This window comes from Haemaphysalis longicornis, unplaced genomic scaffold, assembly GCF_048455015.1.
Source record: "Haemaphysalis longicornis isolate Haplotype H1 unplaced genomic scaffold, Haemaphysalis longicornis Haplotype H1 scaffold_10, whole genome shotgun sequence".
NCBI lineage: Eukaryota > Metazoa > Arthropoda > Arachnida > Ixodida > Ixodidae > Haemaphysalis > Haemaphysalis longicornis.
Window position 1 is genome coordinate 77,992,436 of NW_027526204.1, and position 24,992 is coordinate 78,017,427.

The window sequence follows — 24,992 nt, forward strand, 5'->3', positions numbered from 1 at the left end:
GGTTTTTCAGCTATATCCGTCCCCAAGCGCCACGGCCGTGTTCCACAAAACCCACCTTTATTCACCCAAGTCTTTCTGTCAGCCAATACGTTTTCATCCGTGTCGACAGTGCCCGCCGGCCACTTCAACCGCCCTACACCGGCCCTCATCTCGTCATTTCACGCGGCGAAAAGACGTTTACAGTTCGCGTTAACGGCCGCGACACTGTCGTTTCCATCGATCGCCTCAAGCCCGCTTTCACCGAGGCTGAACCGCCTGCCTTCGACACCACCATCCACCACTCCACCCTGAACACCCCCACTCTCCCCTCCGTTCGCAGTACCACCCGCGAACATCCCAGCGCAAAGACTGTCCGTTTTGCCGACACTCCGTCTGAAGAGGGGGGGGCCATGTGGCGGCGCCCCAGCAGCTTGCGTCGTCTGCTGCCGCAAACGGGCACGCTCCAGGAACGATGACGCTGGGGCTGAGCCACGAGTGGCGAGTGCTGACCACGCGCTTGCGGTGCGCGCTAGGCACGAGCGTGGAATAAAGCGGGGCCTCCAGTTTGGGTCCACGGCGCTGTAGCGTGCAGACGTGTGTCTTCTCATCTCTCTGTCGCCGTCGCGACAGGACTAATATACCCATGTTTTACACTCTTGGTTTAACACGAGCACTGCTTAAGGCAGGCACAAGAAGCTTATTAGGCACAAAACATCTTTTTTTCCTGTTACAGGTGGTAACTGTCCTAGGCCATATTCCCCTCTCTGCTTTTCGTCCACCAGCATTGTAATTTTCTTTTCGTCCCCTCGAGAGCCTTGAAGTTAACTTTTTTCTGTGATACCCTTAAATCCTACGGCTTCTGGAAGTCGAATATTCCCTTCATGTACATTTGGATGGATATCCTCGCATTCCTAACACTATGTGCCGCATAGTATCTGTTCCTTTTCCCAAGACCACGCATACCCAGTCATTTTGTGAATACCTTCCCACAAAACTCTTAGTTCGCCGGCGTCTAGCTCCAGCCTCAAAAAGCAAATCACAGGCCTGGGAATTATTTTAGAAATTTTCCTTTCTGATGTTCAATTGCTCAGCCCTGTACATCTCTAACGACGTTTTAGCTTCCATTTTTCCCTCCACTTATTCGTTTGAATCTGCCTTGCCACTTTTTTGGTTACCTTGGCTGTTTTGAGTTCTCTACTGTTTTTTTCGTATTTCATCGTTAGCCTTCTAGTCGTTCTTAACCACTGCGTGTCCACGCTTTTCAAGTATAGGTACCTAAAAACCTTAGCTGCCCACCTTCGTTGATCCTTTGCTATCAACCTCATCCCAAAGCATATTTTACTCTGTGCTTCTGTAACTTCAAATGACGCCCAGCCCAGATCTCCCTGAACTACTTCGTTAATTGTTTTTCTATGCGCGCCTAAGGCCAAATGTCCTACCGTTCTCTGGTTTACTTCAAGGCCTGATAGAACGTCTGATTTTAAGCAGAGTACAGCATTCGCAAACGTGAGACCCGGAACCATTACTCATTTCCGCATTCCTCTTACTACTTCAAATTTTTTATACCTCCACAGAGCTCTATGCATCATTATAGCTGCGTTTCGCTTTCCCTTAACCTTAAGTTGCTCCTCATGAGTTCTTAAGTAGTTATCCCCTTCGTTTATCCACACTCCCAAATTTTTATATTCCTTCACTCTAGGTAATTCGCCTTGGTAGATAGACACTACGTCAGTGGTAGCGTCATTGAAAACCTTTATTCCTGATTTTTCTGCACTGAAATTGAACCCGAGGTCGGTGGCTTCCTGGCCGCTAATATTTATTAGCCGTTGCATATCGGTTTGCTTATCAGCCAAAAGAACAATGTCGTCTGCGTATGCCATTCCCAGAATATGCTGTTGTACCACTTCGCCTTCCAGAATATGGGTTCGGCTAAACCCTACTTGACTTTCTTCCAGTTTTTTTTTATAACTCTACCACGTAAAGCATGGGTTCAAAGGGAATCTCTGTTTCGGTCCCCGATGGATGTTGACCTGCTGGGCGCAGTTCTGTCTTTCGCATGTAAGGTGCACTCTATTGTCTTTATAGATTGCCATAAGGAACTGTATAAACTCTTCATCTAATCGCTGGAGCTTCAGCATTCTTCACAGTTGTTCTCTGTATATTTTGTCATATGCCCCTTTACTGACTAAGAACGTAATCCATATTGGTCTATTTTATGCTTCCGCAATTTCAGTGCATTGCGTTATCATGAAAAAATTGTCATCCAGTCGCCTGTCTTGTCTAAGTGCATTCTGCAGTTCCCCAAGTATTTAAGTTTCTTCCACCCAGGCTTGAATTTCTGATTTTATCGCCAGCATTACGAATCTATACACCGCTGACGTTACTGTGAGTGGTCTGTATGAATCAATACTGGCTTTCTCTCCTCTACCAGAATATATTAAATTCATCCTACTTTGTAGTCCGTCTTCTGGTATTTGTTTGGTTTTTATCACCTTATCTATTGCCCTCATAAATGATCCATTAGTTTTAGGTCCAAGCAGATTTATCAGTTGCATTGGTATTCCGTCTGGGCCCACTGCTGTCTGAGGGGAAACCTTTTGCTCTGCTTCTTTCCAATCAAAGTTGCTCAAACTTATTTTCCTTTCCACTGTCTTCTGTGGCGCTGATGTTATCGGTAAAGGCTTTCCTGCCACTACTGCCCTGAACTTCTCAATAATCACTCGATGAATATGCGCAAACGCGTGTTCTCCTTCTTAATGTTCCCCCTCCTCATCAATCAGGAATTTTTGATGGATATAACTTTTTGAGCTTAGTAATTTTACATGGTTCCAAAACTTCTTGAATGCGTTTTTGTCCTTCTTCCGTATTTATGCCATTCATTGTTCGCTTTTCTGCTTGATCTTTGCTTGCACCATTTTCTGCACTTCTAGATTTTCCCACTGTAGATATCCCGTTTCTGCTTCACTACCTCCGGTTCTATACCAGTTCTTTTTGCTTCCCTATGTTCTCTCGACGATATTCTTCGTTGGTCAATAGCCTCTTTCATTTCCATATTCCACCAGCTTCTCGGCTAACTCTTCCCTTTCCAACGGTTCCGTTGCTTTGCTTCATTCTTACCCTTTATGAACGCAATTATTTCGTCGTAACATAATTGTATTCCTTTACAATGCCCCTTTTAAAGTGGGGCAATAAGAATAAACTAGAAACGATTGTCCAGTGCCGCTTAAAGGCTGTCACTAGATTTAGCAGGGTTCCCGCGTTACTAGTGGCCACTGCGCTCTATTATATGAAGACATGAATGTTTACAGCGTGGTTTTTTGATGCTCAGCTCGAGAGAAATGTTAGATTGAAGTAAACGGGAAATGTTAGACGTAAAATGGTAGATGTGAATTTGTATTCCAACCGTACCTGCACCTATTTGCTAGGGTCATTTCAGTTTTCTGTGGTTTTGCAAGCTAGTAAAGCTGAGTATAGGTTTAATCTGGCAAACAAATATGCAGAAATCACTATACTTGCCTGGCTGTACAGCGATTTGTCGAACGATGAATCCCCGTTCAAAATGATAGATGAGTATACCACCGCATGAAAATTTGTTTCAAATGCGACAGTACTATCGAGTTGTCAGCGAATTTGTAGCTGTGACGAAGTTATTCGGGAAAGGCAGGCTGTGTTAACACCATTTTTATTAACATTTATAGGCTTTATTAACCCAATGGGCAGTGATTTTAAAAGCGCCGGAGCTCTATTCTTGTCGCTAAATTTACATGAATCTTTGAATAACACCGGGGAATGATTATTTATGCTACTTTTCAAGCGTCACCTGCACGCGCCAAAAACGCGAATAAAATAATAACATGAATAAAATAACGTAATAAAATACGTAATAAAATAACCATAACGTGAATAAAAACGTGTAGTGTAACAAACTATGTACATTTTATGCGACTTTATTTCGTACAAGGCTACTAAACACCATGTATTTCTCTTTAATTACGGCGTTGTCGCAACACTACAAAACAACTTGCGCGAAAGTTCTTACTATTGGTTACTGCACTGAAGCGAAATGTTGAACAAATACGGAGTTTGCAGATAGTTGTGCACGATATTTTATGTTCAATAACCAATCAGGGTTACAAGACCTCAGTCACGAAAAAAATTTCGAGGTTCCGGTAAACGTTCGTGCAAGGCTACCGGGATACACATGCATTTCTGCAGGCTGTATGTTTCTAAAAACCCGAAACACTAAATTTTCCCTCAGAAGATCCCCACAGAAACTTACCAGAGGCTGAAAAAGGCGAATCCCAACCAGGTGAAGCTCTGTACAATCAGCACGAAGTACAGTGGCAAAGTCAGAATCCAGGAAGAGTGCGCCAAAGTCTTGTCGGCCTGAAGCCATGCAAAAGTGAGCACCAGAATGACGCTGAGGGCGAAGAGAACGCTGAGCAGGAACATGACGTGGTCTGGAAAGTGGTCGCTGTCACTGAGCCACTCCCTGAAGGTCTGAACGCGTGAGAAGACGTCGACTTAGTGCCCATCAGATGCATAACACATTAAAGTTCAAGGTGAAAAACAAAACACAACACGGCTCTTATAAAAATTTGAATACTAAAGCCGGATGCACGTAGGAGGTGTGGATTCCGTGCGGTAGACCTTCAGAAAGGAATGGAGAGGGGGGCATAATAAATGCCTGTTTCGTGCAGTTTATAAAAAAAGTAAGGAAGTCAAAAATTTATAAAAACAAAGGGACAGGGACTACGCAAACAGGGATTTTTTTTCAAACGGAGTTACGGCAGTTCACTACCATGTGAATGCTGGTATGCTTCTTTATTTAGGCGAGCACAGCAATAGGACACAGACGTTTTGACTAGTTGGTGACCAACCATCTACGTGGTAAAAAGAAAGGACGGGCCTTAGAAATTAACTGAGCACGAGTGTGCATGGGTCTCGTAAGCTTTCGCGTCAGATGTGAAGGACTTCAGCGCCGCATTTTGGCAAAATTTACGTTTTCTTAGTGGTTATTCTCAGGTCAGAAAAATTCCCGCTGTATTAGAGAACAATTACATGTACTTATTCGATCAGCACATATTTGATGCCGCAACTGGAAACATGTTTGTTCCGTAACTTGAGCGTTCGCGGCGCATTAACAGTACTAATTTCGCCGTTGTACCTTCTTCGACACCAAGCGGATGATGAAGTCGTACTGGCAGACCGGGCAAGTCTGTACTCCGTTCCGGCATACGTGCAACACCACGCAGTTGGCGTGGGCTCGGTTGAAGACACCTGCGTTAGAGGGAGTGAAATGAACGTATTATTCCGCAAGTCGAAATCGAGTACAGGCACCGCAATGACGTTCACTTGACTTGGAGCGGTAAGTAACTGTCCGTGCCCATATATGGGCTTTATAACAAAATTAAAGCCCTTTCTGAAGAGAAAAATTGTTAGAACACCAAGATAAACCAAAAGTGTCGGGATGGCACAATCAAATTGACGTCAGCTTGATAACATCAGGGACCCACGGTCCGTTCCAATAACGAGAAGCTTTTTTTTCCTGAAGACCTTTGGTTGCGTCTACAAGATAAAACTTTGGGCTTGTTGGTACATTTCGTCGTCTGTGGTTCTTCCTTGTCCCGTTAATCCGGTGTTTCTGGTGTCTTTGAAAATCAACCGCCCATCGTCCTGTTCTTTCTTGTCCGGCCCGTTTCTCTGTTTTAATTAGTCCTTGATGTTCCAGCGCTCATCATCATCGTTTTGCAAAATACCTGGTGTAAAATTGGCTTTTCTGCAATGCGTTACATAGCGACAGGGTACGTGATTATTGAAACATAAAAATCCGCGCTTGAAAACCTCAAAGTAAGTTTATGCTGACAAAGTAATATCCGCATTTTCAGGCCCTTCCGGCTGAATTTCATATCAGGATAAGCTAGATGGCCCCATGCTTGCATATACATTAGTACTGCTTTTGGCACTTTTGTACGACCAGATTACTCGTAAGGTCAAATACTTCCTATGTGGTGGTGTCCCGAGGAGGTATTTTAGCATGGGCCTGGGAAATGGTCGGTAAGCATCTCTTGCTGTGCTGTGTGTTAGCGCCGGGATAGTTAAGCACCAATATTTATTCCGTTTCTCGTCCTCAGGTATGATAACCCACAATGAACTTTGTACGAGAGCAGCTACACTTATACATCTTTGCACGTGAAGCATTGCTGTGCAGTGGCTAAAACTTCCCTTCTTTAAAGCCTCGTAGAGTCGTCTCAATTGGGGGCACTTAACAAGCACATGTCGTGTTGAATTTTGTAACCCGTGCAATAGTGTTCTACACAATACCGTCCGAACAAAAAGTGCATATATTGCTGAATGGTTGGAACAGGATCCAATTCTTAGAACTTGCGCTCTCCCCCCCCACTAATAGTTTACAAAAGCACCTCCTAACTACAGATGCGGTTTGCAGTAGAAATAAGTAAGAGTGATCTTCCCTAGGCCAGTTCATGTAATCGTGTCACCGAATGTGGACCGTAACAACTTTTAAGAAAGCTTCAGAGCTTAGCGCAGCTCCTTAAAGGAGCCATGAAGAGAAAATACAACTTCGTTTAATTTGAAAGAACTAGGATTCAGTATCTCACTCAGTTCCAATAGAGCCACAAAAGATGTTTTTCTAACGAAAACAAAACATGATGTATTTAAAAAACTTTCAAATTTTGCGCCACGGTGACGTGTTATGAGCAAGAATGACGTCACACGGTCCAACACTAAAATAAACTTTTCAGTGCGTTAACTGCACGTTAGCATTCAAGTGATGCGGTCACATGAAACTAGAGGCCCCATTACAGACGTCCAGTCACGTGTCGTCACGACAGGTCAGTTAGGCGGCCGCCAATCACAAAAACAAGGCTCCGTGACGTCATAGAAAAGTGGCGGGAAATTGGCTGGGGGGTCGCGACTGCTTCACACGTTTTCTTTAATATCTCCGTTATTTGTTCGAAGATAGCGATGATATTGGCATCATTGTTATCGGGACTAAGCAGTCTTTCTAATAAACCCAACGTGTATTTTGTCTTTGTGGCTCCTTTAAGGGCGAAAACCTTTAGTGTCTCATTCTGAAAAAACCCAACGCTGTTGCACGGTCACGAAAATGGCGCCGCTGTTCAATGTAAATAGAAACACATGTGTGCGACCTTATGCGATCTCAACGCGGGTCCACACAGTTTCCATCTGACGCATTACCTCTGAGCTATCTCCACACGTTGCCGCCGGTAGGACAAACGCTGCATTAGTTGTTCTTACATCGTAACGCTTCCACACTTGGATGATTTTTAAGGAATCGGGAGCACTGACGAGATGATGCCCCAGCTACTCAACTTTCGCGCAACTGTTTTTCTTCTGAAACGCAAAAGTAATACAATAGGGCGTGCAGCGTTAAACATTAAAGTAATGGCCCGGGAGTAGAACTAGCGCCCCCATCCACGCAGAACCAGACGCTAGGTAGGCTGTGACGTATGCCAGTTTGCTTTCTGACGTGATTCGTGCCGTAAAATGAAAAAATAAAACCGAGGAAAGAGATGCAAACATGGTGTAGCAGAAAAGGAGCTGGTCAAAGTAATTCGCATTGAAGGATAAAGAAACTGCGGTGGAGAAAGGGGTACAAAAAGGGTGTGACAGTAAGGTTGTCATCCGTATTGCGATACTTTAGCCTTTAACGCACTTTAGCAGACCTAAGTGCACTGATACATTTTTTAGGAGCGGTGTACGTTGGGACCGCACAATGTCCATCCGCGTCCGTGCGCATAGCATTTACAATCGAAAAAGATCATACAGCCACCGGCAGGGTTCGATCCTGTATCCGGTACACCAGACAGAGTTAGTGTCAGGCGTCTTAACCATTGGGCTACGACCATTTTTGTTTTTTTATTGCCTGTTAACTGTACAGAACAAAAAAACACACACTAACACACACGACACCTCACCAACTTATTTGTTCTCTGCTGTGCCTAGAATTTCTTTACACATGCCAGAATACCAAGCACGATTGTCCACTCCGGCGGGTCATGCTGGGCATGATAGACTTCGCGTATGTATCACACACTTTCAATGAAATTTTCCCTTACCGGCCGGGCATGGGCATCTGCGTTGTCGACTGATTTTCTAGTTTTCCAGATTGCGTGCAGGCTCAACAACATTGGGCTACGACCATGAGTTAGTACCCGAGACTCAAACGGCTTACTCCTTCGCCTGTAACGGTGCGGAGTACCTTCGAACCGCCAAATGCCGTCCGCGTCCGTCCGTGCGCGCACCATCATCAAGCGAACATCAAGCGAAATTCGATTTGAGCTGTGAGTAGCAGTTTCATTTTGAGAATAATCAAGGTGCAACTCACGGCTCAAATCGAATGACGGTGGGGGCGCAAATCGGATGTCACTCTGGGCGCAACTTGGATGTCATTTCGACTCCTCGTACTGCGCACCCTAGTCATCATCCACGGAGTAGAGATGCGTCCATTTTTGTCTTGTCTTATGCCTATTTCTCTGTGAACGAACAATGAAAGAGTTCAAGAACACGTGTGAAGTGTATACCAAGAATAGCTGTAGTATTTGAACTACGTGCTTCATTATTGCGACATGGCAGTTGCCGGGGCATCCAGCATTACGTTTTTTGTGACCTTAGGCACATAAGCCGAAGCTGTAACGTGCTGTCCCAAGCAAAAGTTTGCGGAATGTGCAGCGCGTGGCCGAGCGGCGCAAAACTGCATTGCTGCGCCATCTACAGCCAGCGAGCGCTGGGTCAGTCTTTAAGGAATTGGCGGGCTAGGCGCGCTTTCCGCATTTGTGTCCTTTATTTGTTACCGGGCATCTCTGATTACTAGCTTGCCCGTGCTATACTTTCGATATTCACAGAAGCCACTGTGGCGCCGTGTGAACATCGCCGTCGTTCTGCTATCACAGGTACTACAAAATACGTAGCCCGCGGCCACGGTTTGCGCGCCATTAAGCGCTGAGCCTAAGACTATGAGGGCTCTGCATAGAGTTCCATACTAATATATACTAGAGGGAAATCTGTCGCTGCAGTCGCATGCCGCCGTGGGCGGTGCCATTGCCGCTAGCGACGTTCCTCGCCTACTTGGCTTAGCTAGCCATATGGCTTCTTTTTTGTCTGGAAGCCAAAATTTACAAAAAAGGCTACCATTTTTTTCTGATTCATTGTGCATGAAGCTGTTACATAATCATTGAAAATTAGTCTTGGTTGAGGTTCAATTTTGTAATAACAAAACAAATTCGATTAATCTTCTGCAGTAATATTGTTGCATTTTTGCAGCCAGGGCCAACTTTTCAGCCTGTTCATGAGCCATGCCAAGGACAAGTGGAACGTGCCTGCCCGGTACATGATGAAACGCTCGCCGAAGCGCGGCTCCACTAGACAGTGGCGCCAGATTTCGCTCTACTATAGATTAGTATGAAACTCCATATGCTCTGTGCGAGTCGACGCCGCAAAGAATAGCCAAAGGGATCTCTGCAGAAGGCAACTTGGACGGTTACTAATTTGCACATAAGGTTGCCAGCCTAAGAAATTTGTTTGAGCAAGGACCTCGTTGTAAATATATGTTTTATTCATTATCTGGTGTTTGCTTCTTGTTTACATCTGCTAATGCCCTCGTAATGCTTCACCTACAAAATCACCGTTGGTGCGTAATGTCACGTTTGTCGCTGCCATGGACGCGCGATGGCGCGTAGATTGTGCATTCAACGGGTAAGCACGATGGCACATATATTACAGTGGTGGCATTCGCATTTTTCTGATGATGGAACATGAAATTGAATCATGTTTCGTTCGGTGAGTGCAAGTGGCAACAAATTAGAGACCCGGACGAGTACGAAGCACTTTTACGGACCTCCGCAATAACAGAAAATAAACTCAGAACGGTTGAGTGGTGAACAATACTCCAATTCGTATGCAAAGTTATTTGTGTGACGACCTGAAGGTGCATCGGTTGCAATAGGTGGGATGCAAACCTATCTTCAAATAAAAAGAAATGTGAGAAACTTCAGAGCCCTTCCAGTCTGAGATGAAGGTTTACAAGCCGAGCTGGGCGGAATCTTAGCAGGTCACGAAAGAAGCAGGTTGTGTGTAACAGATGCGCTTATTTCCTAGTTATCCAGCATAGCGGAAGTAATACAGACAAGTGATTCATTCTATAGGACAAAAACAGGGCTGAAACTGGCTCGCAAAACGTTGCAGTCGTCGCCGCGGCAACTAATCACAGAATTTATTTTGGGATAGCTGCGAGAAAACAAGAGATACATCTGTTTTTTTTTCTAACCATACCTCCTCCTTAGACTACAGCACGCGGGAATTTCGTATTGTGTACAGCTTTCCTTAATCTAACTATGGCAAGTAAATGTGATTCGGCGTAATGCTGACGTCGTCCTCGCGGCCAATTTCAGTATGATATTTTTACATACGTACATTAGACTGAGAGCTAGATCCTTCACAGGAAAGTTTGCTATGCCGCAAGATTAATTTTGGCGACGCGAGTGTTCCTATGCATCCTATCGCTGCACGCACTTTCTCACAGGTAGCATAAACAGCTCCTGTAAAATAAACCTAGTCGTCGAGCATTACATCTTTTGGAAGATAACCTTTATTCAATGTCGTCCGCCGCGCGAACAGTAGCCGCGGGCTGCATATTTTGTAACACCAGTAATAGCAGAACGCCGGTGATGTTCACGCGGCGTCACAGAGGCTTCAGCGAATATCGATAACATCTCATGGGCAAGCTAGTAATCAAAGTTGCCGGGTAACAAATAAAGGACACGCATGCGCAACGCGAGCCTAGTACGCCAGTTCCTTGAGCCTCGACCCGGCAATCACTGGCTGCAGATGGAGCAGCAATGCAGTTTTCCGCCGCTCGACCACGCGCTGCACATCCCGTAAACTTTTGCTGGCTACTGTACATATAAATTATAATTACGCTTGCCCACTGCGTTGGGCTGGGCAACATTTCATAGTTGACTATATGACATCTTTCTAACTGCCCTCACGATTAAAAAACTCGGAAAAAGTGACCGAAGTTAGTACCTGAAATCTAGGTCTAAGGTTTTTCTTCGTTTGTTTCCCTTATCACGAGGTGATCGAAACAACCAATAAAGCTAGTAGGATGCTGTTTTGGCCGCGGTGGAATAGCGCTCACGCGCTATTTATGTTTGCATCGATTCGGCAGGGCAACTCCTTTTTTTTATTTCAACCTGAAAAGCCAGTGTACTACTAACAGTCAGCCGAGATGTATGCCCCGTGTTTTCTTACACCTTGCAAGAGCCGTATTTTAAGTGCGAATGCACTTTATAAGCGACCCCAAACCATCCACCGCCGGCGGCGGCGGCGGCGGCGGCGTCGGCGTCCGCAGTGCTCCTCTATATTTAAAAAAGAAACAGCATCCGGCGCCAGGTTTCGATCCGAGGACTTCGCGGACGCGGCGCGACGCTCTACCGACTAAGCCACGGTCGCCACGCTGATATCAGTGTGAGTAACGCGCCTTATATCTTTAACGCATTCAAACTACGTCGTCAGCGGCGTGCGTTGGCGACTCAGCGGCGTTATAGCGGCTTGATAACTGCGTGGTGTACACGTGATACTACAAACCCGATGGAAGAGATGGAAGAGAAAGCGGCGAGGCGGTGGGCTGCGGGGGCCGAGCGCAAGCGCCGCAAGCGGGCCGACAACCGTGCATTCGCACTTTCACATTCTCCCCCTCGGGGAAATGCCGGGGAATTTTTTTGTCCGACACAGTTTACTGAATATGTGCCATCTAGACCTTTTGGCATACATGGGTATCACGCAGCCAGGAATGTAACAAGCCGGAAAGCTGATATATGTGCAGGAGGAATAAAGGTGAAGATGCCTTAATCATGCCCGTGGTTTTATTCTCTGAAGTAACATTTTTATGCTACTCTCCCGCATTATGAAAAAGTTACATCCTAACCAAATTTGTCTCCCTAAAGCAAAATATTTTTCGGAAATATGCAATTTTAGTCATCTTATTGCAGATCAATAAGCATAATTTCGTCTTGACCATGTCAATCAGAGCAAGGCCACAGTAAGCTAAATTTAAATTGAATGGGTAAAATAGTGAATATATGGCACACAATATATGTTTTTACATATTTCCAAACGTCACATTGGGCGTGCATGCCAAACCAAAGCTTCTACAAAAAGTTTAGACCGGCTTAAAAATCACAACGTTATCTGTGTGGCATGAAGGCTACACATTGCTGTAAGGGGCCAGGTATGGCTTGCAGCAAAAAAATTATTGATAAGACTAAGATATTTTGATAGGCAATAGGTACTCTTTGATACATACAACCCCAGATGATACTGCTTTGTAATTACAATGTACCAAGTAGCATCATCAACTTTAAAAGGGTGCTTGAACTAACCCGAGAGTTCTCAAATTCATTTGAGTAATAAAATTTCTCTTGCTACTCTTTTTTCGAAAACACATGTCCTGAAACTTCCTCGTATGGTTTCTTTTGCACAAGTACTGGATTTATCCACGGAGCTCTCGAACATGATGTCACGTATAAAACTGTCAGGAGCAGTATACAAACATGATGATGATAATTGTAGGGTTTAACGCGCCGACGACGCGTAGGCGATGAGGCACGCGGTACTGGAGGGCCCCAGATTGATTTTGACCACCTGGGGATCTTTAATGTGCGCCGAAATCTGACACACACTGGCGTTTTTGCTTTCCGCCTCAATCAGAAAAGCGGCCGCCGCGGCCGGGAATCGAACCCACGACCTCGTACTCAGCAGCACAACGCCTTGGCCATTGAGCCACCGCGGCGGGTAGTATACAAAGAGGTGCTGTATAATAAGCCAATTTACAACAAGAGTAGTATTATCTCCATGTAACCTAAGGCTTCGTACGGCTTCGTGACCTGTTTCGGCTCCCGTTGGTATCATTATCGCTTTGCGCACTAGAATGTTTGTTCTATACAGTACTAGACGTTTTGGCTCGCTGTCCTCTCTTTTTTCCCTGTACTAATTTTTCTGTTTTTGCCTTTTTCCTCATTACCCTGCCGTTAAATTCAGGAAAGCATTTGCCCTCTGAGAGCGTACCTTTGCAGTTGCAAGGCGTGACCATGCTCATTTGATTGTCGGTGCCCAGGCAAAAGCGGCAAGTGTACACGAGTTGCTGGTCCGGCCGCTGAAGGTCGCTCCCTGTGTGGGCCTTAGCTGGACAGGTTGCCGGAACTTCAGCGCAGACATGCAATATCTTCTCTGCTGGTGTCGTGTCCGGCCCCGGTTCGCTCGTAGTGGCTGCTGAATGACCGTCCAAGCCACTGGAGCTTGGCTGATTTCTTGACGCGTCGCGTCCCACGTCGTCGTTCATCTGTATTGTGCTACGCACAACACGCACTTGGTACAAGAATCGCAAAACGAGGTTAAGACGATACACAGCTGGAACACCGCTGCCACTACGGGCACAGCACTGCTTGGACTTCGGAACAATAACTTTAACAATACTTCCGTATTGACTCGTGGCATTATTTTAACCATTGCTTCTATCAGCATGTCAATAAGGCTCCTAGCTATTATGCTGTTGAAGTAGAAAATATAAAATAAAAATACGAATTGCTCTGCCTAACGCCTACATCTGACTCTTATGGCTAGGAATTAAACAAGTCAATTTAACCATACAAATAGCTACATTCATGGTTTTGTCAGCTGCCACACCGCCTGCTTTGTGCAGTTGGTGGTATCAAGCTGAAAGACATATCTGGTTTTTTTTGTATTCAACTTTGCATTTTCTGGTGAATACACGTTATTTTGATACCTTGCAAATATGTTGAATTTCGTGCGATTAATAAAATTTTGGCCATATCACGTTCAGTTCCCTCAGTCAGCCCCACTCAAATTACTTCGGTGCACACTGAAATTTTGATACCCTTAGAAATGGTAGTAACATGAGTCATCTTGATCCGCAAAGGGTGCAGCAACATCCCATGAAATACATGTTTTGTTTGTGTGCGTGTCTGTGTGTGCGTGTATGTGCCTGCGTGCTCGCACTCTCGTGTTGGCGCCTTCAATGAGGCCTGGGGCATTGAACACGTTTCACGTTCGATAACTTTCGTTCCCACCGCATATCACATAGAAGCGTGGATTTGTAACCCCCACTGTCCAAGCAATCAGTTTTACACAAGAGAAACAGGAACCGTTGGCATCGGCAGTTACCAATACAGCAAGCGGAAGGCGGCAGAATGTGGTGTCCATGCGTTTTGAACCATTGGCGTTTCAGTAATCTTAGGAAGATACAAGTCATTTTCCCACCTTTTAATACAGCGCTGTGAAGGTGGCCTCATGTCATAACCTCTATATGAGATGTACCCTGCGGCCGACCACAAAAACGAACAAAGGTCTATATAGCAGAGGACATTCAAACACGTAAATGACTGAGTATTTCCTAGACGTTCCAAGTGAATCAAAATTCAATTCCTTCAAGCAGCCTACGTTATTGGAAGAAAACATTCTAGTGCAGCTTACCTAAAGATGCATGTGATTGTGGCGTTTCTTCTTCTTGTTCTTCGGCGCTACTTGAAGCTGAAGGTTAAGAGATTGACCACGTATACAATGCCGATGATCTCAGGGAGCGCGATCTTTCTTTGGCAAGCATAATATGCCTTGATAAGAACTTAACATCGTTTTACATTATTCAGCTTGCACGCCTATAGGCTTTTATCAGCGCTATTAAAATAAAATTTGTGTTGCCAGTATCATGAGTATCATTAGATTGTTTTCATGTATCGCAGTGCGCAAGCCTCCTAAAAGATTTCCCTCCACATATTTCAGGAGTATTTGAACAATCTCAAATTACCAGCACACACATTATGGCCCCTTTTTCATTACATTATTTGTTACTTAATGCAAGGAGGAGCCTCAACGACAAACGAACTGCAGAACGACAGCTGTTGGCAGGTGTATCAAGAGCTGAGCTCGAGCTGTCGGCGAAGCCTCATTCAGTAATATTTTATTAAATGCCAAGGAACTGTGTTCCTTTAGCGATATTGACGGTGTACAAATGTACCCGGCTCTTCTTCGCATGTACATGAATGCGTCATTGTTCTAGCTCACGTGAACAACTATGCTCTGCACACTTCCTTCAACTGTGGCATTTTTGTGAGCGCAAGAAAAATCACCATTCCGCAGCAAATGTCGGCTTCGTATACAGCACCAACGCAACGGGTGATGTCATTTACCTGGCACTTGATTTGTGTGTTTCTCACCGGATTTTCATAAGCTATGCTTGCCTACCAATAAAATATGACTCACCAATGCTATGCAGTGCCCGTGACTTAACCCTATGCGTAATATCTATGCCCCAACGCTCAGTACCTACTTACAGCCACCTTCAGATCAACGGTATGCTATAGAAAGTTGGGGACTTTTGTATTTTGGTCACTGTGAAGAGAAACGCAATATAAAAGGTACTTTAATGCTTTTCGGGGAAGTGGAAAGGCTGGAATAAGCACGCACTTCCTTGTGGCAGTTAAAAACGCACTCAACAAAACATTGAACATTCCTTCGTTTCTGAGATAGCCGTGTTAATTACCCTGTGCAATATTGTTCGCCTTATATTGATTTTATTCATAAACAGATATTGCCCTTACAAGGATATTTCTCGATATATGCGCATCCTGCGTACAGAAAAAAGACCTTATGGCTTCTTTCGCGTTGCAAGAAAAATACGTAATTCAGAAACGGCTTGCAAGCACTAACTCCTGCTCTTCATCAAGCCCTGGAGGGACTGCTTTACAAATTTATACAGACTCCACGGCGGCCATACGTGATTTACGTCGAGTGAATAACAACTCGGCGATCTCGAGGGACATTCATGACATACTGGATACGTACCCCGGCCCTCTGCGGCTCTCGTGGGTCCGGCGAAATACGCTTCCCGCTCACATTGCGGTGGATGGTGCCTCCCACATTACATCTGTTCCACGACCATTGCCTTTACTGACATTAGATACCCCATAACAGTTTTACAAAGAAAGAAGATCTTCGTCGCGCCACACGAGCTCTATTTCCACCATGTGGAACGGACCTCCCTAGCCTACTCGCTCGCTGGGAGGAGGTCTTGCTGCGAAGACTTCGTGTTGGTGTAGCCCTCTCTCCCGCTGTTACCCGGGAGTGGCCACCACGCTACCATGCCCCGTTTGACCAGAACTGCCCCTTTTGCACGGCTCCTGCCGAAGATGCGACACAGAACATTTGCTGTGGACGTGCCCTTCATTGCAAGCGGCCAGAACACGACACCTTCGAGGCACAGGCCTCCACCCTGGCAGACCACCTGACCTCCACCGGTGGATATGGGGACCCCACCACCGCTCCCTCCTTTCGTTTGTTCGCGAAACGGGAGTTAACCTATACTTGTAGCATAGTATTTATGCCAAAGGGCATACTATAGCAATAAAAAAAGAAAGCCTATAACGGTTACATTTCTTTGTAAAGTCTAGCAGCAAACATCTGCCGCGCTGCATTGACAACTAAACCTGTGAAATTGTTGTACCTCTGTGAGGGCGTTCCAAACCTCTTTGCGTGCCTGAGGTTCTATGCGTCATAACCTGTCTTATAGTAACCTGCAATAAAGCAGCAAAACTATAAGAAACAAAAAGGAATGAAGAAAGCTCACATTAACGCGCAAGACGAATGTAGCGAAACTGTACGCAACATTCTATCACGGCCATCACGAAGAGCCTTTACTCCATCATTGCTGGTATTAGTGTAAGCTTCTTTCATTTTTATAGGTGATAAATATAAGGCATCACCTTGGAAGGGCGTACGCTATGACGTCTTTTTCTTGTTCCGAGCAAGTGTTGCCAAGGTTACGGCGAACACTGGAGTTTTTTTTTTTTGGCCAATCCTGGCTAATCCCCTTAAGTGAGTATGCTTGGCATGACAAACGTGCAGCGGGGACACAAGGCGTTCACGGCGACGCATGCACACACGAGCGCTCGGAATTTTCTTTGTTTTGTTAACTGCCGGGCGGTCGCCACGACGCCCGCACTAAGGTGCGAGGCCTCGGCGATTTATTCGTATGTTTAACTGCGGGCCCAAAAAATTACAATTTGCAAAACAGCTTCGCTGTTAAACTTTCGATGGAAAATGCGGGGAAAGAGGTCCTCCTATATCTTCCCATTTTGATATCACATGCTTAGAAAACAGTGAGTGGCGCTTGCATTTCAAGTTTCAAGAAATCGGCTGGCGATTATGATACTCCCTAATGGGATATTTTGGCGCAGTATCAGTACGGCGAGGCAGAACTCAGTCGTGAGTTCTCTCGACGGCAGCGATGATGACTGAGCCTCTGCGTCGGCGTTGTGATGTGTGTCTCATGAAGGGACCGCAACCTTCTTCTTAAGCGAACTCACATCACAGTCGCGTGCACGGCCCCCCCGCGTTTTTACCAAGTGGCGCGCCGTCGAGTGCCTCGTGCCGGCACAGCATACTGCCCACTTTCCTCCCCCACCGCACACTTTCGGAGAGCGTTGGCTTGCGCCACCATAGTAAACCAGCGTCCCCTCCAAACTTAGCGACACTCTCCTCCTTTGCTTTCTTTCATCAGTCGCTTTTTCTTTCACTCGTCGGCTCGGCCATCGTTTGCTGGGTGACGACTACGGCGACGCGGCTCAGCCCAGTAACGAGCAAAAAAGGGATGCGCCCTAAAATGTGGGCGTTCACCTTGCACTGATGTTTTTAAGTCTGGGTTTGTAGAAGCCCCATCCGGCAGTCGGTACGTGTCTTGCAGTGAGGCTTCCTGGGTACTTCACATGAAAGTGTCTGTAAATGCCCCACTGGCCAGTCACAAGCACCGCCTTCCTTCCCCGTCAATCTTGAAGTATTTGTTTTTCTCACATTGGCACCTTGTGACTGACTAGGCATTCTTATTTATCTCCAAGTACAATAAATACTTTTTGTGGCAGCTAACTCTGCTTACGTGCATCGACTGTTAAAATCGTGTAACTTCGCGTGATATTTTTATTAAAAACAATCACTGCTAAGTCGTGTTCGCTTTTTTTTCTTTGCATTTGCAGCTCCATCGCAAGTGGTTACTAGAGCGTGGAACATTGCGAATTTTGTATTCAAGTTCTACGATTACGTATTTTTGTAGCTCCATCGTCACCACGTCCTTGACGAGTTCCTCTTACCCTGACATAAACCAAAGCTACGTGAACTAGACCCTCCGTGCTCTACCTAGCTTGTTAGCAGGATGGTGCCATTCATCCAATTCATGCCATTCATGTTAGCATGCTGCCATTCACGATGGTCTGCAGGTTCTCGCATCGACATTGACTGGTGAGGTGAATTTTGAACTTTCCACCGACTCATTGCCGGCGATTCGAGAATTACGTCTCGTTGCGCGGGTGCACTAGCCTGGTTGAAGGCCGTCACACGATTATGGAGACCTACCCATGCCCTGTTCGTGTGTTGTGAATTCGCGGCCTGCCCGAGAAGCAGTGCATCACATCACACCTGCCACCAAAGATCACTCCGACGGCCACTACCACTTTTTCCAGTATGCACCAAAGAACTGCTGGTGGAAGATGATAACCTCCGTCCCGCAACGTGTGTTCTACTTTCACCGCGTGAAACTGACCTCCCCAGTGGGCTTGCACGGTGGGAGTCGTTAGTGTTGTGGAGGCATCGAGGTCTGGTGGTGCTATCCGAACTGCAGCTACTCACACGCTTCACTTTCCCGCTACCACGGGACGTTTGCTCTTTCTGCTTCCTACATCACAACCCGACGTTGAACACATGTTGTTAGCTTGCCTCGTTCTTGGAAATATCTGCATGCAACATCTCCGAGGCTCAAGGCTCCATCCTGGGAGACCTCCAAATATTAACCGTTGGATATATGGGCCCCAGCACTATTCTCTATCGAATTTTTCCGTGAAACTGGTGCAATTATGCAGGTTTGAAAATTTTCTCTTGTGCCGTAGTGCAATCTCAGGCAAAAAGTTACACAGGGTATTTTTAAATATTTTCAACTGTGTCGTTGCAGTATAACCGTCGTTATCGTAGTGGATACTCTTGATCAAACTTACCAACGTCTGTGTGACATATTCTGCAACCGGAGTGACGCGACCACGAATACGAACTTTCTTACCTTACGAGATAAATACCCAATAGAGAGAGAGAGAGCTCTTCATTTGATGAAAGCAGAGAGGTTAGCCGGCATGTTCTCGCCTGCATGCTACTGTGCGAGGATGGCGAGAAGTGAGTAAAGGCCCTAACAGAAGTAGGGCAGAAGACAGAGTGGAAAAGAAGAGATTAAAAGAAAAAGTGAACACGAATAGTCTAAAATGGATATTTAGGCATGAACACGTTTATCGAAGAAACTTTCAGTAGTTGAAAACCAAATCTAACCAGATTTTAAGCCTTTGCAAGGGAGAAAACAACAAGCGAGGAGAAGCGTCACCAAGTCTCACCATGACGCCCTTCCATCAATTTCTTGCATGAAACGATCCTGTACACGTAGCTTCATCAGCTGGATATGCTCGTCATTTGCTTAATGCAGAAGTATTCAAAACTCCTTGGGCTATTGAAGCGCTCGCTGGATTATGATGAAATAAAAAAATTTCCTCGCACTTCCCCGAGGGGGAGAGTGTGTAAGTGCGAATGCGCGGTTGTTGTTTGCGCGATTACGGTGGATATCGTGATCTTAATGAGTAGTCGAGAGATTACACACAGGCACACAACTACAAAGAAAGATATTTCACTCGTTATTGCTGGTATCGTTGCCCGGTCCGCCATCATCGTTATCGAGATGCACGACCAGCGACCGCTCTCGACGATGGCGCGCGCTTGACTAATACCCTCCCGCGCCACGCGGCCGCTACACGAGCGCCCTCACGTGTCGGAATGCGGAGCGCCCGCTACGCGAGCGAGAGCTCTCCCGCCCGAAGTGGAGAGGAGGCGCCCAACAGCCGCAGTCACTGAGCGGAGAGAGGAGGAGGAGAGTAGCGCGCACCCATCTCCCCCCGTTGCTAGGGAAGGCGAGGAGCGCGCGCACCCGCAGCTGTTGCTATGCGGACGACGGCGGCGGACGATTCAGGCTCGCTTAAGAAGTGCATTCGCACTTAACAAAAGACCATAGTACCGGACTACAATTACGACGCGTCTTGTATGTCTCCTTTTTTTGACAGCGCCTTCTCTGTTCGTCTGTGATTAAGTGGCTAAGGTATCTGACAGCCATAAAAGCCAGGCCGCGGTGGCCGCATTTTCGCGTCGCAGATGTCTTCACATATTTTTTGCCTCAGCAGCTTTGTGCCTTTTGATACGACAAAGGCGAAGTTTTCAAAAGACTGCCGCACAAAGACGTGTACTTCAGCAGGAAAACTGTTGCAAACCGTCAGAAGGTCCGAGTTCTGCTACAACGGTTAGCAGGTAACTGCAGCGGTCACGCCGCCTGCAAAGTGTAGAGAAAAGTGTTAATGGAACCGAATGAAGGGGGAATTTTTAAATATCTGGCTTACAGCTTTACAAAATAACGTACACAAAGGGCGTTTAACTGTTTATGTATTTAACATGACATCACTGCTAATGGCGCTGGCAACAAATGGTATCTAATGGTGGCGTCAGATTCGCCGAAAAGGCAGCATTTGAAAGCGGCCTCCTAAATTTCAGAAGCGAAAAATTAAAAAAAAACTGGAGGAGGAGGAACAAACGTTTATTTTACATATTTAGAGCAGATGGGCGGCCGCCTTGGTCCAGGTAGCCGCGTGCTGTCGCTGCTCGGGTGGCCCGCTGGATCAGGCTTTGCTGGTCCTGCAGGTCCGAGCTGGTCAGCGCGCATTCCCACTGCTCGAGAGTAGGTGTGGGGAGTGGGGAGGGGTGGTGTGGGCAGAAGAATACGAGGTGGGGGGTTGTGTCTGGGGTGTGGCAGTCACGGCAGTTATAGGTGAAACGGCTGGGGGAGATATGGGAGAGGATGGTGCCGTTGTAGAATGTATTTGTTTGGAGACGTCGCCAGATGCGGGATTCTTCGTTGGTGAGTGCAGGGTGTGGGGGAGGGTATTCTCGGCGGGTGTGGCGATAGTGCGCTAAGATGTCGGAGTAGGTGGCTGGTAGTGGCTGTAGCGTGTCAGTCAGGGTGTCCAAGTCGCCCGGCCTCGTCGGGAGTGCCCGGAAGTGAAGTTCGCGGGCCGCAGCATGGGCTGCTTCGTTCCCGGGGAGGGAGGCATGACCTGGGGTCCAAACGATGGTCACGTTGGGAGGTGATACTACGGCTTGTAGAAGCTTGAGGGCAGGTGGAGGAATTCTTCCAAGGAGGTATCTTCGACAGGCTTGCTGCGAGTCCGTGATAATTGTGAGGTAGTCGCACGTTGCTGTATGCATTGCTAGGGCTATTGCAGTAGCTTCCGCTGCAGATGGGGAGAACTTTATTTATTTACCATTGTTCAACCAGACAAAATTAAGCAAAGGCAAATACATTTTGCCGTAACGACCCCTTTAGGCGACTTGCCTGTCATTTAGCCACACATTAAGGTTCTATTTCTATACCTGCTATTTTTTTCTTTATTGCTTAGACCACAGCGCCCGGCTTTCGTTTCTGGTACCATGCAATCATAACGCTGGTCTTAAATGTCGGAACAGAAATTTTCCTGCTGGAAGTTTGGAAATTTTACATTTTAGCATATTTCCGCCTCAATATCGAGCAATTTATTTTTATTACTTGTACAGTCATCTATTGTACATGAAAAGACATATTATCAAGTTTAGCACGGATAATAAATTTGTCATAGTGGCATGAGGAATATTTTTCAAAATACCATGCAAGCCATCTTGATCATGCTGAAAAGAAAGAGAACCACGACTCTATGAAGCCTAATGACACACGATTTGTATCGGTAATCACAGCAACGGCACTCATAACAATTCATCATCATCATCATCATCACCAGCCTGTCTACGCCCACTGCAGGGCAAAGGCCTCTCCCATTATTCTCCAATTACCTCGGTCCTGTGCCAACTGTGACCAATTTATCCCCGCAAACCTCTTATCTCATCTGCCCATCTAACTTTCTGCCGCCCCCTGCAGCGCTTGCCTTCTCTAGGGATCCACTCTGTTACCCTTAATGACCAGCGGTTATCTTGCCTTCGCATTACATGCCCTGCCCAAGTCCATTTCTTCTTCTTAATTTCTACTAATATGTCTTTAACACCAGTTTGCTCCCTGACCCACTCCGCTCTCTTCTTGTCCCTTAATGTTACACCTATCATTTTCCGCTCCATTGCCCGCTGAGTCGTTCTTAATTTAAGTTGAACCCTCTTAGTGAGCCTCCAAGTTTCTGCCCCGTAGGTGAGTACCGGTAAGATGCAGCTGTCATACACTTTCTTCTTCAACGTGGGATGCAGCGATGGCGTAGAGGTAGAACACCCGCCTCGCGTGCAGAAGGCCCGTGGTTCGAATCCCGGTGCCGGAGGACAATTCCCACCGGATTAAAAAAAAAAAAAAGAAAAATCCGCGTATTGATGGAATTGCACAAAGGGGCTTGGGGTGCGGCCTGACCCCGGCGACCATTGCCGGTAATGCACTCCCTCACCAGAGCAGGATTGGCCACCTTGGTGTAGTAACGGCCACAACCTCCCATGAATACGCCAACTAACCCTCGGCCCTCAGTCCCCATAACAATTAAGTATCGCCAAATAAATAACATTGGCACCTAATGCAATCACATTTATTACTGCGAACAACTCAATCCATGCTTTTACACTTACAATCATGCGCTATGCATTACATAGTTTACTGCTTGCCACTAACGTACCTAACATCATAAAAAAGGCATTTGATAGTGTGCATTCTTTGCGAATCGAAAACGAGAAAGAATTTTAAGCGAAAGAGAAATTTTAAACGAAGACGAGAAAGAGAGAACAAACATTCATTTTATGCAGGACCTAATGCCATGTCCTAATTTGAGTTCAATTCACCGGGTCCACGAAGTACTACCGGATACCCGTGGTGATCCGGTCCACATGTTTATCGAGAGCTTCCTGGGCAGCCTGGATGTTTACTGTCGGCGGGGGAGACAGCCAGAGCTCCCAGGAAGTGATGGAAGCGAGGGGTGGGGCGAGAGATGGCGGGGTGCAGTCCCAGTACGGAGGAGGTATTTATCGGTAGGAAGAACAGGTGGCCCGGGAAGATGGCCAGGGCGCCGATAGATGCGGTGAAGAATGTCAGGGTAGGGTAGTGAGGAGGCTTGAGCCTGCCGAATGAGGCACGCAGCCTCACGAGTAAGACGGAAACGAATACGAGGTTCCTTATCGCGGTGGAAGAGAACCCTTTAGAAGTTATGTGGAAGTAGGGTATTACATGTGCTGGTAACAACCCCACCACGCTTTTGTCATACCCTCTATCATCTGTGGAAGTAATTTGATTGCAACTTAAAAATCGCATGCGATTTCTTAGTTGACAGAAAAATGTAGCCACATGCGGCATCACTGCTCGACTCCAGGAGCTTCGTGCGTTGAATTCAGAGCTGGTCTTCAATTTCACCGACTTGGCGTAGATACGGGTGAGGAAAATTCGAAAACGTGGGCTCAAGACTCTCCTCAAGATTCCTTTCATTACGGTACATGCGTGAAGGCAGCCTTTTTAGTACTGCCGCAATGATCTGTGCTTCCACTAGTCAAAGTATCAGTATAAAATGCGTCCATAGGTGTTTCGCGACTACATTAACTTACAGCGCCAAAAAGCAGACCAGAGAAAATCTGCAGTTCCTTGGTCCGGGTTCCTTGACTCGACCGGAACAGATTATCGCGATAAAGGTTGATCAAGAATAAAAAAATGACTATCAAGTTTCTTTTTATGTCGTGGAGGTAGGCGTGTTTCCCTAATGATGCCGGACAACGCAGAGATTTGCGACACCCGTTTTCTCGGTAGGTTTGCCTGATGAAATGCATCATGCAATAGAAGGAATAGGTACCAACATTAAGCTCACTTCACTCCCACACTGCTCGACAAAGGAACCCAACTCAAGCGGAATTAATTAATGATGCTATTAGAAGATTCTCGTAACCAAAGATCATTTACAAAGACAGCATGTTCTCTTATTTTAATGCTCTTGAGATACCATTTATTAGGCATGAGGTAACAATTAATGATATGTATGACCCCCAATGGGTTGCATTGCTTCCCCGTGTTGATTTTTCTCTGATAGAATCATCTCCGGCTTAATGGGACGCCAGTTATCTGTATGGCATAGATCCTGCCGGCCTTATTGTGGAGTCGTTTTGCTATATTTTCGCCCAATAAACTCAGTCATAGAAGCTCGTGTGATGCGTTTTGTCCCGAATGATCCCCTCCATGAAAACAAAGCACGGACCACGGTTTCCCTTAATGGATCGCTCTGGTTGAAGATGGTTGTCGTCTCATTGTCCGCACTTGATGATGAACCCTCCTCCGTGCGTGTTATGGTCACACGGCTTACAGTCGTCACAAGTGTCGATTGAGTCGTCGTCGTTGTGGGAGGCTCTGTTTTCTTCGGAATTGGCTTCGTGCGAGGTAAGACATCCTCCCACCGCTTGCCTGGCGTTGGTTCCCACCTTCGTCCAAATAAGTCCCCAAAAAAGCTGTTTGAAAAGGCAGAGCGCCAACAGGAAATGTTAGCCAAAAGCACATTTTAACCGTCCGCTTACTGATAACAGGCTGCTCCGGTTACATCGCCGCACTAGTGAGACGATCTCTGCACCATAAAAACGCACTTTATTTTTCTTTACGTGACCATTTACAAAAGAGACCGCTACAATTTGTAAACAATGAAGGTAATATCCCTCTTTTCTTTGACTCAGGCAGGGATGAAGGAAGGGTAAACGTGATTTGCACGTTCTTATCCAATAAACAGAGCTCGTAATACAAACCCTTCATCTTCACCAGTGTCATTTGTCTCTTTTAGAGTGACACTGTCACCAAATTGACATTGGGCAATAAGGGCTCACACATGCTACCTTCTTCATTCAGGCTC